This window comes from Uloborus diversus, chromosome 3 (genome assembly GCF_026930045.1).
Source record: "Uloborus diversus isolate 005 chromosome 3, Udiv.v.3.1, whole genome shotgun sequence".
Taxonomy (NCBI): Eukaryota; Metazoa; Arthropoda; class Arachnida; order Araneae; family Uloboridae; genus Uloborus; species Uloborus diversus.
Window position 1 is genome coordinate 94,156,958 of NC_072733.1, and position 16,727 is coordinate 94,173,684.

The window sequence follows — 16,727 nt, forward strand, 5'->3', positions numbered from 1 at the left end:
ATGGGTCACATAAGCAAAATTATACAGGCTTAATACTGCAGTAACCAGTGCGAATGTTTATCAGAAAGAAAAGCCCACTGGTCCGCGGTTTTCCCTGCAACTATTACCAGCTCTGAGCCGGAAAAATGTTGAGAAATGCTGTTTTACATCATGCGCTCAGTTGTGAGAAATTTTCTCTTTAGCATTATTAATGTTTGACATACAACGGTGAAACATACACTGCATCAACTCATTGAAATTATTATTCAACGTAAAATTCCAGGAATTGATATTGAAACTTTCTTCGTACAAGAAGACTTGAAGTAACTCATACCTACGTAGCACTTTAACTTTTGCTTTGCTTTCCTACGTAAAAGATTACCAAATTATTTGCTTTTTTGAGGTAGTGTTTGCATCATATCAGTATGCATATAAACGAGGGTTCAGTAAAAAAATTAATGTTAGGAATATCAAATGATTTTGCGAACTCTTTAAGACAGCGAAAAAATTTCACTTTGTCCAGACTTCACAAAATCTAGATACACCATATCATACGATACCCCGCGTTCATTTATAGCACGCAATATTTAAAGTCACAGTGGTTTTCAGAAAGGGCATACTTTCATTGTTTGGCAGTAGTTTTCTAAACTGCCATTAAGGACTAATATAAATCTATATATTTATAAATATTTAGAATTAACACTCGTCTCAAAGTTTTGAATATCTTTAATAAGTCACATTCAAGTGATATTTAAAGTAAAGCTAAACCCTCATGACTTAGTTAAGGATAACTATAAAGACTGGTTAAAGGCTTGGTTTAGAATAAGGCTGGATGTTAATTATAAGTATAAAGGCTGGTTAAAGACTTGGTTTAGAATGAGGCTGGATGTTAAGGATAATTTTAACAGCCTAGACCCAAAGGACAAAGTTGGCTTCATTAAGGATAAAGGCTGGATGTTAAGGATAACCTTAACATCTCAGACTCATCTCATTATTATGATATATCCTTGGAATATCATACACTTGTTTCAGATAACTTATTAAAACTAATAGACAGATAGAACGCATACTTTGCTAAAGATGTCCCAGCAACATAAAAATTATTGAATAACGCTATGCAAACCTTACATATTATTTCTGTAGTCTCTTTTTCTGTCACTACGAGAGATATTTCCTTATTTCTTGATCAAATTCTATGATTTACATCTCATTTTTAAGCTTATCGTGCTGGTTAATGATGAAAAATAGACCCACGAGCTAAAAAATATTTTTCCTGAAAAAAAAAAAGCTGTTTAAAAACACCGGATTGAGTGTTTCGGTTAAATTAATAAGTTTACCTTGCGTTGTATCCACAACAGCTGGATGGCTCAATCGGAGGTCCAGCTGGACCAGAGTTTGTACCCTTTCTGGGCGCCCTGCCGGAATGGAAAAATTAGACCACTATCACGCTTTACATGTACACTTAACATACAATAAATAACATTTGTAAGGCAATGCATAGAATTAAATGATACAAAAACGCTCCCCGCTGTTTCGAAACCTTGATGCAGCCTGTAATTCTTATGCCGTTAGAAGCGTGAGGAAACGTAAGTTTCGACTTACAGTCGAATCCTGACTTACGCGAGGGATGCGTTCCAAAGCTCCTTGCGTAAAACGAAATTTCGCGTTGTGGAAAAAATATATGAATACAATCTTTTTAGAAGCATACAAAATTCTTTTAGACACTTATAAAAAAACCTCAAACTACTTTCAAACATTCCTCAACTATACACTAGGGTCATTCTACAAAAAAACGCGCTTTTTTGGGTTCAGGGTGGCTAGTTTCAAAAATATTTATCTTTAAACACTTTTTTATGAGATATCGAAAAGTATAACAAATTTTGAAAATGATCAATACAAATTAATAATGTTATAAAAAAATTTTATTGTTTTTTTCACTGAACGGAGAGATACTTGTATGCCTCCGTTACATGTCCCAACACATTTCTTCCCATGTGCTTTTTCATTTATTTACTCAACACAAAAAAATATAACAGATTTAATAGTGAAATTTGAATCATTTGATGTTTTTTAAATTGGTTGAAATAATTATGTTATAAAATAAAAAAAACATATGGAATTCATAATGATTTGAATCACTGTAACAGTATTTCTTGTATCTTCCGTTCAGGATTTAATTAAGTAACAGAATTTCCTTTTGACGGCAGTACTGGCAGTTCATTACAGAGGTTTAGAATCACAAGTTAGCCCTTTTCAACTCTGGGTCTTCATAGTGAAGCTAAAGAACTTAGTGTGAAAGAATTTCAGCATTATTATCTTTGAAGTCAAATAGGTCCTTAACTTTGTGTATACTCCATTCTTGATTAAAAAAGGAAAGAATTGTTTGTGTACAAAAATTTTTTCTATAGTTAAAAGTGAATCACTTTTTTATAATTAAATTCTAACTAACATGTTGCTTTAACGTAAATCAACACAATGTGCATAGCAAAACATAAGTATTTATATCCTCCATTTCTATGTCCTCCATTACAGTATACTGCCGTGTGCAGGTAAAGGGCAGTAACTGCAAATTTTTCATTTTTCATTTTTTTGCATTTTTGTCATCTATTGTACGCTATCTTTATGGTACAAGCTCGCTTATTTGATTTCCGCTGGAAAAAAGGCGCGAAAAAGACGTCTAATTCCAAAATTTCGATATTGTTAGTATTGAATCCAAAACGCGTTTCGTCACATATCTCGAAAACTCATTTCTTAAGATACTGCAGTTTACCTGCACACGGCAGTATAGATGTAATGGAGGATATACAATCAGAAATGGAGCGTACAACGTTTTTTAAAAATCCATTTTAAGAAAGATGTGCACATTTTAATCAGTTCAAATCGTGTTCCTCATACAAGATGCAATGTTTATTTAAATGAAAAGTTTAAAAATAACATTTAAAATATATACTATTTACTATCCGTTACCCTCCGTTCGCATCCAAAATTACTTATTATTACGCAGTTAACTACAAAAGAAAGTTACAAAATAAATAATAAATAATGTGACTAACTATGTGAGAGTAAAAAGGTGCCTAAAAGGAAAAATATAAATTAGTTTCCCAAAAAATTGAAGATTTTTTTTCTTGAATTCCAACTTCAAAAACCTACGTTTTTTGCATAATGACCCACTACAGTTTCTTACATAAAGAACTGAACTTTTACTGTATTTATTAAAAAAAATAAATTGTATTACTCAACATGAATACTTTAAGATGCAAAAAAGAGTGATCAATAAGAGGGAAAGACGTAAAATAAAACAACACGGTAAGCACAGTATGCAGTAATAATAAAATGCTGCACTATAATATTGAAGCTATATAATTTGAACCTGACTATAATATGAATGCTCATAAATATTGCACTGTACAGTACATACAGTTACAATATTTAGGAATTAAAAAAGGAAGATAATGATGATTTATGCTCCATGATCAGATCGTTATCTAATACATTTTTAAATACGGTTGTTTCGCCTTTTCTTTTATAACGTTTCAATTTGTGGCAACAGTCCCTCTTCCTGACTAATATTTACTTTACTAGACTGCTCTGCAAGCTTCAATATTGAAACTAAGTTCTGAACTTTAATGTATATCTTTTTGTTTTGACTTTTAATTGTATGTATGGAAATATTCACTCATACTTATTGTCGCGCAACCGTCGACGTTTTGTAGTTGTTCAAGCATATCGAGAATATTAGCTTTTTTTTTTAGTCAGAAACTTTCTTTTTCTTCCCATCTTCACAAATTTTAGATGAAGGTGCCACTAAGGTGCCCATTATATTAAATCCATTTAAATATTAAAAATAAAAAAATGAAAGATGATGAGTGACTATTTGATGCACTAACAACGCAATGTGTAGACTAGTTTGGTGTGGGAACTTTCATTGTCAGTGATTCTTAAAGGGATGTAATAACATTCACGAAATCAATATTTAGTAGCCAATAACAAAGCCGATACTTCCTTCCAAAAAATATTCGTGTTGTAGACGAAAAATTCGCGTTAGCTCTAAAATTCGTCACTCGTGAAAAATCCGCGTTATAGCCATTTTGCGTAAGTTGAATCGCGTTGTAGCGGGAGTCGACTGTATTTTGTTGCTTTACTACGCTCATAACTTATTTAATACTTCAACATATTTTTTAAAAAAAGTTTTTTTTTCTGTTTTTTACTATACATACTTCAGTGAATAGCATCAGCAAATAAAGACACTTTGGGTCGGTTGGATAGAGCTTCATATGCTGTCATGTTAATAATAATAAGGGCTTGAGTTCGATTTTGTGTGTGATGTCACACCCGGGCAAAAATATATTATTTTAATTTTTATTTCTTCATCATTGATTCCAAAGGGTTTTTTTTTGGGAGGGGGGACAACGCCATAACTTTATGAATAATCATCAAATTTCTTAAGTAAGAAATCATTTTAAAGATTTTCGTTTGACCGTTTTGGCGAAAAATAAACAAAAAACTCACAATGTGGCGATTTTTCAAAAAATTCGTTTTTTTTTTTAAATAAGCGTTTCTTTACTGTATAATACCGTATAGCTCAGTTGGTCGTATTGGAAACGCAAAGGTTGTGAATTCGATCCCTATATGGGCTTTGTTGCTTTTGCATGACATTTAATCCGGAGTATAGTTTTGGTATAAATTTCCATGAATATATATTTTAAAATTATTGCAGGATTCTGAACCGCACATTAAAATCGCAGCATCAGAATAGCAAATCTTAAGTGTGTTTCTTTTTTTCGGTGGGGGGGGGGGCTTACATCTCTAAAGAAATACAAACATAGGTTTTATTTCTTCTTTCACCGTCATCGGTGAAAAATAAACAAACAATTCGTGACTGTTTGCCATTAAAAAATCGAATTTTTAAATTACCGTAATGAAGCTTGAAAGCTTCGCACGGGTCAGCTAGTCTCCATATAATACTCATAATGACCAAATGATCTTCATTGTTCGCTGTATAAGTAATGTAACTCTATTGATGAGGTGAGATAAATTTACTTTATCTACCAGTTTCTTGAGGCTCTCAGCTTCAATGAGGTAACATCTGCCTCTAGCTCAATTATTCACTAGGGGAGGGGAGGGCGCACTGAGACGAAAAATATTAAATTTAAGAAATTTGGAAACTTTGATTCTAGAAGAAAAATTTTATGGCGGATTTGGAAAGCGGCTAAAGTGTACAAACTTCTGAGACACAAAAAACTTCATTACTATTTAAAGTTTTTGAGAATATAAAAAAACGTAAAATTTTGTCTCACTGTGCCCCACGCATGGGGTACAGTGAGACAGCGTACCGGGCACAGTGACACAGCATACAAAGCGCAGAGAGACAGCAGGGTTGAGTGAAACATTTTATGTTCAATGTTTAAAATCAAAATTAAATCATAAGGAAAAAATATTCAAATTTCGATCATACATCTAAAGAAAAATTTAATTTTCAAACCACAAAAAATATTAACTTTGCTTTGTATCATTTCTTTTCGTAAGAGCTGCTATCAACTGTTAAATAGTTTTATTCGAAACGGATGCAACATCTGGTACAGATGGTCTAATAAAAACAGTCAAAATGGTTCTACGTTTGCGCAAAAAACTAATGCACAAGTCTACATCGTTTTCAACTTATATTAAAGCATTTCCAACATAAAAGTATTTTTAGTTAATGTCAAATTCTATCAGAACAAAATCTACTTTAAGTGTCTCACGATCCAACCCTTCAAACCTAGAAGGTAGATTTTCACACATGTCAACATAGTTGATTAAATATCAGATCTTTCATTTAATTTTTTTTTCCTCAACAGTAGTGTCGTGTAAATCTACATTTTCTATGTTTTTGGCTCCTTTTTTTTTCTCATTTCTCTAGTTTTCGTGTTTTTTTTTTTTTTTTTTTCTAAAACTTGTTTTCCAGGAGTATCACTTGCAATGATACTTTTACCCTTTTTATGTCTTTCTTCAATGCTCGACCTTTTCTGTCTTCGGTTTTTGGATATTCTCTGTAACTTTAAGAACCTCAGAAAACACGTACTGCTACATTAGATCAAGAGGACTCTTTTATCAGTTTTATCTATAATTTACAGGTTATTATGATCGACTTTGTCTGAAATGCCACTTGGAATCAGAAGGTTAGTCACAAATAAATTTATCATGGAATAGTATGAAAATGTCCATATTTTCCTCTTACGTATTTTAATTTGCCTTTTTGATGAAGTGAAAGTACCTCTGAAGTAAATAAACAGCAATTTGAACACTCCTGGATCATAAAATAAATTTTAAAATCCATCCCCTTCGCGTCAGAATTCAGAATGGGGCACAGTGAGACTGTCTCACCCTGCCCCAACTACGACTGTCTCACTGTACCCCACTCTACCTTTTTCGTTTTATTCAACATTTAAAGAAGTTCGTTTAAAGCCTATCTTAAATGTTTTCTATGATAATTAGCTACATAAGTAAAACAATGAAAGTGATCAAATGACTAATTTTCATTCATAAAAAAATATTATAAATCGGTGCATGCGGGAGTCAAAAAAAAAAAAAAAAAAAAACTGCCGGCCTGAAATAAGAAAAAAAAAACATCATTTGACTGCAAACACAAGCAACAACTTTATATTCCAGAATCCCATATTAAAATCCAAAAAATAGGTTTGTCTCACTGTGCACCACGTCTCACTGTGCCCCACCCTCCCCTAATCCAGACTGATGAGTTCTAATAAGAACGAAACTCTGCAGTCTCTGACTGTGGTAACCGGGCTGTCTGGTATGTTGTATGTACTTACTGGCTCTATGAGTCATTTTATAGATTTTTATTGTTCTTTCAAAAATTCAAAGCAACGGTGGACACCTAAAATATGGACCACATTAATAGAGAAAAGGGTGAAAAAACGGTCACAGGTGTAAACACGGGCACCCCTCTTTAGTGGCTATGGGAGGTACTGAAGACTGCCGATCAGTAATGCAGATGGTATCATTGAGAAGAGATGTAATGGAGGCAGTGTGAAGACAGTTAATCGTGAAGAAAAGACCCCAAGTCACGTGATAGATTTTGAAGCAAAGCATTGGAAGAAATCAGGTTTCCTTTGCTTGTTTCACGCAAAACGTGCCAACCATTCGTTGTTGTGGAGTCACGTGGCTTGGGATATTTGAGTCAGCTTTTGCTAAGCCAATGATCGGACGTGCTCCCTCCATTTACTAATTCCTGCTCTAAGGATGGTACCGTTTATACTAATATAAGGTAGTAGAGATCCGTTGCAAACATTTTTTCAAGAAATGTAGATGCAGCGTGAGTTATAGTACGAAGAGGTGTTCTTTGTTTTTCTACACTGAAAACTTTTGAGAGGTATGTGAAATTGCTTTCTTTTCATGTTCTTACGTTTAGTTAAAAACAACTTCGTATTAATATCCGGAAAGCGGAATATTAAGCTATTTTTTGAAGCACACCTTTTATCACGCACGCTTTCACACGTTACAAGTGAAAGTGTTCATCTTTCTTAGGTGTAGTTGGTGCAAATATAGGCCCCCATGTTCAAAGTGCCTATATTATTCCATCTCTTTTTTTTTTCAATCAACAAAAATTATTTCTCAAGCGATGCAACTTGCATCTTTCGTGATGGAAAATTCTATGAACCTCGGGGATAGATGTTGTTGAAATGTGTTATGTGCCAAATATGAGTACACTGAGATTGTGGCCGGTCTGAAAGACACAGTTGTGTTTGCGATTTCTATAAATATTTTTTTCCCTGTAATAAATAAATTCTCTGCCGTTTTGTATAGTTTTATCGTGTTTTTAAACTATTTTTGGCCGCTTTAATATTATTAAATCGCCATTTTTAAAATGAAATCAAAAAGATTAATAATTGTTTCCCCTTCTCGCGTTTAGGATATTTGTTATAATTGCTAATAATTTGTTATAATTGCTAAGACAAAAATGTAGAATATTTCGAACTTTAAGTAACGTTAAATCAAAAACAAAAGAGAGGGCGCTCATATTTACACCCTTTCCTCTATTTTTTTTTTTTTTTTAAAGTTAAAAACCCTCAACTGTTCACAAAAAATTTTATCAAGTCTTTGCCGTTCCCTACGTCATTTTTTTTCCAAAAAGAAAAAAAAAGAAAGAAGGGAGTAAAATATCACAGATTCGCGTTTTTTCTTTCCTTTTTTTTTTTTTTTTTTTTTTTTTTTTTTATTTTTTTTTAACGCTTTTGCCGTTCCGCAGGTCAAAAAAGGTTGAGAAACACTGCAGTGGTTGATTATGCTATACGTCTAAACGCTATAATAGTATTTAGTATTTTAGGATATTTGTTTATGTTTTCTTTCTTTTTATTTATTTATTTATTTATCTTTTTTAATTCAGCGAACTTGCGTTTCTTTTATAATTTAAATAAAAGCAACACACTAAATAGAATACGAAAAGAGTACTAACAAATCGCAACACTTTAAAATTGTGTTCATAATCCTTAAAAAGAATCGTAGAAAGAATTCCCTATTCAGTAAACACAATGAGAAAGTAAGCACGTTGAGTCAAATGTACTTCTTACATAAAATTTTTCTTGAATAAAGAACTATTCTTATATGCAAAACAATCGTTAGATATTGTGAAAAGAACAATCCGAAGAACCATTTGAAATTAAAGTAAATAAGGATTTAGCGCTAAATAATATTCCAGAAAAATATAAGCGTAAATGAAGAAAAATGCATAGAATATTCAGTTTGAAAGAACTGCACAGTGCACAAACCTACAAATACACAAAATGATTATAAAGAAATAATGTATTTTCCTTTGCAAAACGAAAAACATATCGTCCAAGAGCATATACGAGTTAAACTTATAATGCAGCCTCTTGTAATTTAGTGCATTTGGAGGCATTAGCGTATCTGCACTGCACTGCAAGACGGTGAGACTCTGGCCAATGATTACTCTTGTTTATCGAAATAAATTAAGCATGATTTTACCCTTACGCAATGATACCAAAGACACTCAATTGTAGATTTATTTATGCGCCATTTCCCCCCTACACTGCTTTGAATTTCGGCTTTTTAAAAATACTATAAGAATGTATTACTAAATTAATATTTCATTATAAAAAATATTGATTTGAAAATTAAAAAAAGAACGTATTGCTTGCGAGGTAAAATTAAAAGTAGCGAAGTTGAAAATTTAATTGAAAGACAACTAAAGTAAAAATAATGTAGAAGAGACAACCTTAAAAACAGATGATTTTGAATCTAATTCTATTGTTTTGCTTCCTTTTTTAAAGTAAGAGTGATGTAACTGTGCAGCTTAAAATAATGTATTTAACCTTGAATTCTAATGACCCTAAAAACAAAATTTAATAACACTGAACTCATTTATTTTGCAACGGCCGGAAATTATAGGGCAATGCAAACTTAAGAACAAGTATGTGCGTAAAAAATGAGTTTCATTTAATGAAGGCATTGTTGATCTGGGACTGGATTCAAATACGAATGTTTTTTTTTTTTTTTTCTTTTTGGCATCTGAAATTTTTTAATTGCTGTATAAGTCATTGACTCAAGAGTAAGATAATAATTTTCATGTTTGTTTGTGAAACTGGCAGGGGAAAAGTGGGGGTTTAGGAGTTCCTTTCGTGCAACTGAAATGGAAAACACTTAATGAAGACAATTTTGAAGTATTCTTTGAAAAAAAAAAAACACTTCAAGTAGGAGCAAAGTGAAATCGTGAAATATTTACTCTTATATTCCAGCCTATCTGGCAATATTTTAAATATGTAGTAACACTTGTTGTCTATTCCAGTCAAAAAGAAGGCCATCGAAAGTTAAGGCATGCAACAATATAGGCTATTTTCAGAAATTGATACCCATATTCTAATATATCAAAAATTATTTCTGTTATTATAAAATAATAAAGTTCTTGTTATCAATATTTTAAATATTAATTGAGACCTCTCAATTCTAATATTCGATGCAATATTATTTTAGTTAACATTACGCTAATTTTTATTTTCAATATTTTGTACAATTAGTCACATTACATATGGGGCATTAGGGTGGTCACAAAAAAATCGATTTTCGAATTTCTTTTGCGGCACCCCCCCCCCCCCCTAAAATGTGCCAATGTACTAGAAAACATGATTTGCAAAGTTTCAACTCAATCCGATAACATTAACACGTGCCGCAAAGAGGCTAAAGTTACAAAAAACAGTGATTTTTAGCAAAAAAATCGTAGTTTTTCTTCTTTAAAACCAAAATTTTTCATCCTAGAAACTTCATTCTGGTCTCATTTTATAGGAAATTTTATTCTCGTGATGAGTTATCTTATCCATTTTTTAAACAAAATTTATAGAAATGTACTTGGCATTTTTCAGGTCAGGTCGTGAAAGGTATCATCAATAAGGAATTTTCATGCAAATACCTAAAAGCATTATAATATTCAATTACATTTATTTGCTCTTTGTTGATTTTCATTTATCCATTAAAAATGCTTCATTTGGAGGTACTTTAAAAATTAAATGCAACAAATTTTTGATTTAAAATGAAGGAACTCAGTAATTCAGAAGAGAAAGCAGTGTTAAAAATTATAAAAAAGAAAAGAAAAAAATCTAATGCATTTTATTGCTTACACTGTTAAATTATACATCATTATGTTATTTCTTTTCATTTAGAAGTTAAAGTGGTAATGGCTTCAATATGATAGGTTTTGATGAATGGAAAAATGTGCCTGCATTCGGACATAACTTGTAATAGAAACTCGTTTAGTTAGAAATTAGTTTTACACCTGTTTCAGCTGTGCCATTAACAACCCTTAAACTGTTTACTATCTTTTTAGCTTTAATATAATATTGGTTTCCACACTATTCATCAAGATCAGTATTTAAAAACTTTGTATCGATTTCAAATCTCTTTACAAAATTATATATCTTAAAAAGTATGAGGAGAAATGAAAAAATCTACTTCTTTGTCCAATAAACTAACCTTCTTTCAGATTGAGCTGTGCTATTGTATCCCTATCATCACAATCATCTTCATTATCTCCTACTTCGGATTTTGATTTTGCAGCCTTCTTTGTTTTGATCTTTTTTTTTCTCCCTAAAGTATCATCAAAAAAGGGAAATGCAACCTTGTCTGATTACAGGGACTACAAATGGTTAATTATTTTAGGTAGTTCTGTGCCTACATCATCTTCATAAATACTCTTGTATTGAACCAAAAATTTTACTAACTGTACATCTTGGTTGGGGACCAAAGCTGGATCGCAGACAATAAACCGTACTCTTCCATAAATATTGTTGATAACCAACCAAATATCATCAATACCTTTTATCTTTAAATCGATTAAGGAAAGCTCATCCCTGAGAAGATATATTTTTAAAGGGTATATGAGGCAGTGAGAAGCAAAGGAATGTAACTGCCAAAATTAAAATTTTTGAGATAATTATTACAAATAATTGGGGAACGTCTCCTCTGCTTAGGGGCAAGAGATGGTAATAGTAGCTCTGGTTAGAGCTGTTATATAGCATGATTTGAAAAAACAGTTCAATGAAAGTCTACCTAGGATCTGCACTTTAAACGCATTTTATAAGGAACTTTAAAAAGTCCACTTACATCCCTTTGCTTTTTACTACGTCATATGGCCTTTGCCATCCATCTTGTGTGATGAATAGCGCTAGGTACTCGATAAGTAACATTCGGTACTTATTTCGGTTACTCGGAAACAGGTAAACATTGTTTGGAAAAAGACTCCCTAAATAAGTTAAACAAAATGGAATGAACTTCTTATAGGCATCCCTAAGCTGCTACTGTTTTTATTTCTTAAAAAGAAAGCTTGAAATTTCACCATGATTGCTTATTTTGTTTTTAATCTTCTATACTTGCTTCGAATTGCTTCTTATCTATATCATTCATCCTGAAATTCTTGAAAATTTTCTGGTTGAGGAATAGTGGACATACCTATTTTGCAAATCAAAACTGCTTTCAAACCAACTTCTAAGATGTGGTAGCAACAAGCTAAATACAAAAACTTTTTCTGGGCAACAAACTGTGCTCACAAAACGCAGGTTTATACTGCAGAAAGGAGCCACAAAATGACTGTCATTTTAACGAAAGCCCTAACAAGTCCTCGTCTAAGAACACAGGCCACTATTCTGGGAATCGTAGTTTTTCCTTTCTCTGGGGGGTCGGAAACCCTTACAAGACCGGGATTTTTAAGCTAGTGTTTAGCCCTGACCATCGAGGAGGAAAGCAACGTTCCGTATTTATGGCCTCTATAGCTAATTTCATAAGTTTTACATGCAGTTTGTTTTAGCTTTGAGTTTTAGAGACATAACTATAGTACAGTGAAATCCTGTTACAACGAACTTCAAATTACCAGAAATTTTCTTCGTTGTAACCAGGTTCTAGTAGTAATGAAATTCAAGCAACGTAATGGAAATCGAATCGGAGCTGAAAATTTCTTTCGTTGAAACAGATATTTCGTTGTATCGGTATTCGTTGTAACGGGATTTCACTGCATATATTTCTGATAATATTGCTATTTTTGCTCTGATAGCTTAACATTGTAAGGGGGTTACAAACATTAACTAAAAGAAGCAATACAATTTATATTATAACTAGCTGTACCCGACGCGCGTTGCTACGCCAACAAAAAAATACATCATTATACTGATTTTCATGACAATCGGTTGAACGGGGCAGAAGTTGCTACTCTGCAGTGCCACCTGGTGGCGAGTGACTTCAATGAGCATATTATGCACCTTCTCCGTGGAAAAATACATATATATAGCAATTTTCATAATAATCGGTCCAAGTATCAAGTGAAGCCGTGACTATACTCAAATTTTGTACTCACGCAGTTTGCAAGATCAATCAATCGCTAAAAATATCAAATAGAAAAAGTTTTAAATCCCCCCGTTGCATGAAAAGCCATAAAACAATAAAGAAAGAATTTATTTGTTCAAACTCAAAAAAAGTGGCAACAGCTAACTTCTTATCAATGAGATCTTTCACGAGAATTAATTTCTGCAACCGATAATTTTATTCGTATTTATCCAATGGATTGTGACTTAAATTGGAATAAAAAAGGAACTATCGATCGGATTCTTTTCGAACTGGTCTATAAACATTCCCAGTACCAAAAATAACAAACGGTGAAAGTTTCAGCCAAATCTGCCGGGTAGTTTTTGAGTTCATGGATGACATACAGACAAACATTCATTTATATATATATAGATGATTCGTTCTTTTTACACGATTTTGAGGATATTAGATACGACCTGACTTGGAAAATCCTGAATAATGTTCAATAAATTTTTACAAGAATTTAGATGAAATTAGACTTAAAGAGAATAAAATTTCCTATAAAATGAGACCAGAACGAAGTTTCTAGAATGAATAGTTTTGGTTTTACAGATGAAAAACTACGATTTTTTGCTAAAAATTGCCATTTTTCTTAACTTTAGCCTCTTTGCGGCAAGTGTTAATATCATCGAAATGACTTGAAACTTTGCAAATCACATTTTCTAGTCTATTGGCACATTTTAAGGGGGTGCCGCAAAAGATTAGTTGGAAAAAAGTTTTCCCCATATGCCTTGTGACCATCCTAATGGGGCATAGTGAAACAGTTCATTTCACTTAATTCTTCAGTTATTCATTAAATCTTACGTATTCTTTATTGATTACTTTATTAATATACCTTAATTTAGTGATTCCCTAATTTATTGTTTAAAATCGTTAATTCTTTAAAATCGTCACTTATATATTTTCTAATTAGTTCACTCATTTTTCGTTAATTTATTTTTCTTCATGTATTAATTAATTGATTTATTTAATTATGTGTTTATTGTTCCATTATCTTTTCATTTATTCACTCTACCTTTTCTTTACTGATTCATTTGATCGGAAATATTTGTTGTAGTAGAATAGAAAATATTTAATTTTTCACTTTGTCGAATGAAAAAAAAAGCGAAAATTTTCCACTTTTTTTTTTTTTGAAGGCGCGATTTTACTGCCAAAAATAAAAAATAATGTTTCAATGTAGGTTTTATTATAAAATACAATATTTTTTCTTTATGTACTGTAGTTTTCAAAACAAATTTCTAAACATTCATTTTGAAAAAGGTCAGTCATCTTTTCTATTTCACTTGGCCCCACATTCCCCTACTCATTTAAATTAGTCTTTACGTATTTATAATACTGTTATTTAGAGAAATATCAACACATGCAGTGGCAGTGCATTATAAATTTACTATTTTTTTGTTTCAAAGTTCACCTTAAGTTATTTTTAAGATTATATATTGCAGTGGCGGCTCGTGCCTTAATTTAGTGGGTGGTCCCGCAGTTATGTTTATGGGTCATTCTTCAAAAAGTGTAACTTTTCAGTCACACGGCTTTTACAGTAAAAACTTTAGGGAACAATTCATTTAACGTTGATTTTTAATGTCATCAAAAACATATCTATTTAAACCTGACAACAATTTTTTTATTTATTTATTTATTTATTTATTTTTTTGAAAATTTTTGGTTCACAACATGTGAATTCTCACCTTCGTGGCGTGTCATACACCTTGTGTGACTTTTTGTTGCTTAATAACTTGTTTAATTAAAAGCAGTGATGTTCCCATCAATTTTCCTGAGGGTATACTCACAGTAATCTATTAAGCACAATTTGTGTAACGTGAACATATAGGTACATAGTATGTCATAATATGAAAATTTATGATTTTTATTTTTTTTATTTATGAGTAAAATAATTGGAACTTAGCTGGGCCATTGTTTATGGTTATTTCTAGAAGGTAACACTTTCTTGTAAGAATGAAAAAAAAAGAAAACAAAAGGTTTCGAAATTGAAAAATATTTGCGTTCAAAAGTTACGTTTTCTGGAGAATGACCCTTATATGTTTACACAGATAAAATGATGAAAACAATGGTTAGTAAACTAATGCTGAGGAACATAAAATGATACTTAAATCAGTTAATACAAACTTCAGATAGCCCTACAAAATTATACCACTTGATTTAATACTCCCAAACCTGTTTTTGTGCGGTGGATAAGAACCTCATAAAAACAAATTGTTCGTTTTAAAGATAACTTCGTTCATTTTAAAAAACATTTTGTCTGTTTCATAAATAATTTCGTCAATTGAGTCCCAATCTGATTGAAATTTTCATATATCGCGGGGAAAAAAAAAATCACACAAAATAATTGTACAAAAAGAAAGACCGCACAAAAACAGGTTTGTGTGTACATAGATTATACAGGGTGTTTCGTTTTAACCAACAAGACCTTCTTTTTTGCAACCGTTTGTCCAAGATGCATACTTCTAATTGCAAAAATGTTCAAAATCAGGTGCAAGGTTAAGGAATTGAAAGTTTGAAGCAAAAATAAGAATGAGTCAAATGATACAAAATTCAATTTTTTATACGGGCCCTAGGTTCTCCAACTTATATTCAGGGAAGTCATCACCATTAAAATGTAATTCCAACACAAAAAGTTTGACATTAGTACGACCAATGTTCACCCAGATATGAAACGCAGCGTTTCGTGACTTACACCACTTTACACTCACTGTCAATAACACCTTTTGAGGGAAAATATAGCAGTTTAAAAAGGCTTAAAATTTTTGTGTGCAAAACTGGTTTTTCAAATTGATTAATGTTTTATAGTGTTTTCGCGCATCACAGAATAAAATTTGCATTTGTTTTTGAATAGCATTAAAAAACATAAATACTTTGTTTTTTAACTTTTGACAACCTATCATTCTTCTGAAAGGACGATAAGTTCCTATCTCATTTCTATCTGGTCCCTTAAAACTTTAAACTCGAATATCTCCTTGAGTTTTGGTCGCATAAATGTCAAATTGTTTCTGTTAGTAATATATTTCAATTGAGATTATTTCCCTAAATATAAGTTAAGAGACCTAGGGTCAGTATAAAAAGTTATTTTTAGTTTTTGACTCTTTTTTTTTTCGCTTTAAACTTTTAGTATCTTAACTCTGCATCTGATTTTGAACATTTCTGCAATTGGAAGTATGCACCTTGAACAAACAATTGCGAAAATGAAGGTCTTATTGGTTAAAACGGAACACCCTGCATATTTTAAATGAAACACTCGGCTTCCCTCAAGCGATCGAATTGATAATAATATTAACAGCAGTAATAATAATAATATGTTGTAATAAAAATATTAATCTCATCAACTGTGCCATTCCCCTCCCTCCAAGAGGGGTGGCACACCGTCAAATATTAAGGAACCAGACTCTCAAAAAGAGAAAGACCCCTTACCACTAAAAACACCCCCCGTGAAAAATGGTTTTGCTTGGTGAATTAAATTATTTTCAGGACAGGCATAAAAAGGTATTCAACAATATTTTTTAAAAAAATACTTTAATTACAGTATACGCATCTTGACATAACAATTCAAGCAACCTTAAAATTAAAACATGGATAACTGACAAATAGCGTCTAAAAGGTCCGTCTGAACAACAACAAAAATAAGTAAATGAAATAAAAAAAAAATAAACATAATATTTCTATTGCTGCATTTTTTACTAATCGACTTTTAAATTTAACTTATGTATTATCATCATTATTAAACAATAATTTTGAGTAAGTGTGGTTGAAAAATTAATTACGGTCACACATATACCCTTAACAAAATATTTAATCGACTAGTTATAGGCACATTAGCTTGAAAGGATCTTAAATATTTTAATTAATGTCAAAACTATACCTATCCTATATGATAG

At 31.7% G+C, this 16,727-nt stretch overlaps 1 protein-coding gene across 2 annotated transcripts in view; it reads right to left on the reverse strand.

The window, feature by feature from the left end:
- The window catches only part of LOC129219294 (transmembrane protein 163-like), a 128,343-nt gene that overhangs the window by 92,437 nt on the left and 19,179 nt on the right, over positions 1-16,727 (reverse strand). Inside the window, exon 2 of one of the 2 annotated variants that reach the window (XM_054853635.1) lies at positions 1,317-1,394. The exons of the other annotated variant lie outside the window; for it this stretch is intronic. The gene's annotated coding sequence lies outside the window, so the exon portion shown is untranslated. The remainder of the gene's footprint in view (positions 1-1,316; positions 1,395-16,727) is intronic. 2 annotated transcript variants of the gene reach the window in all.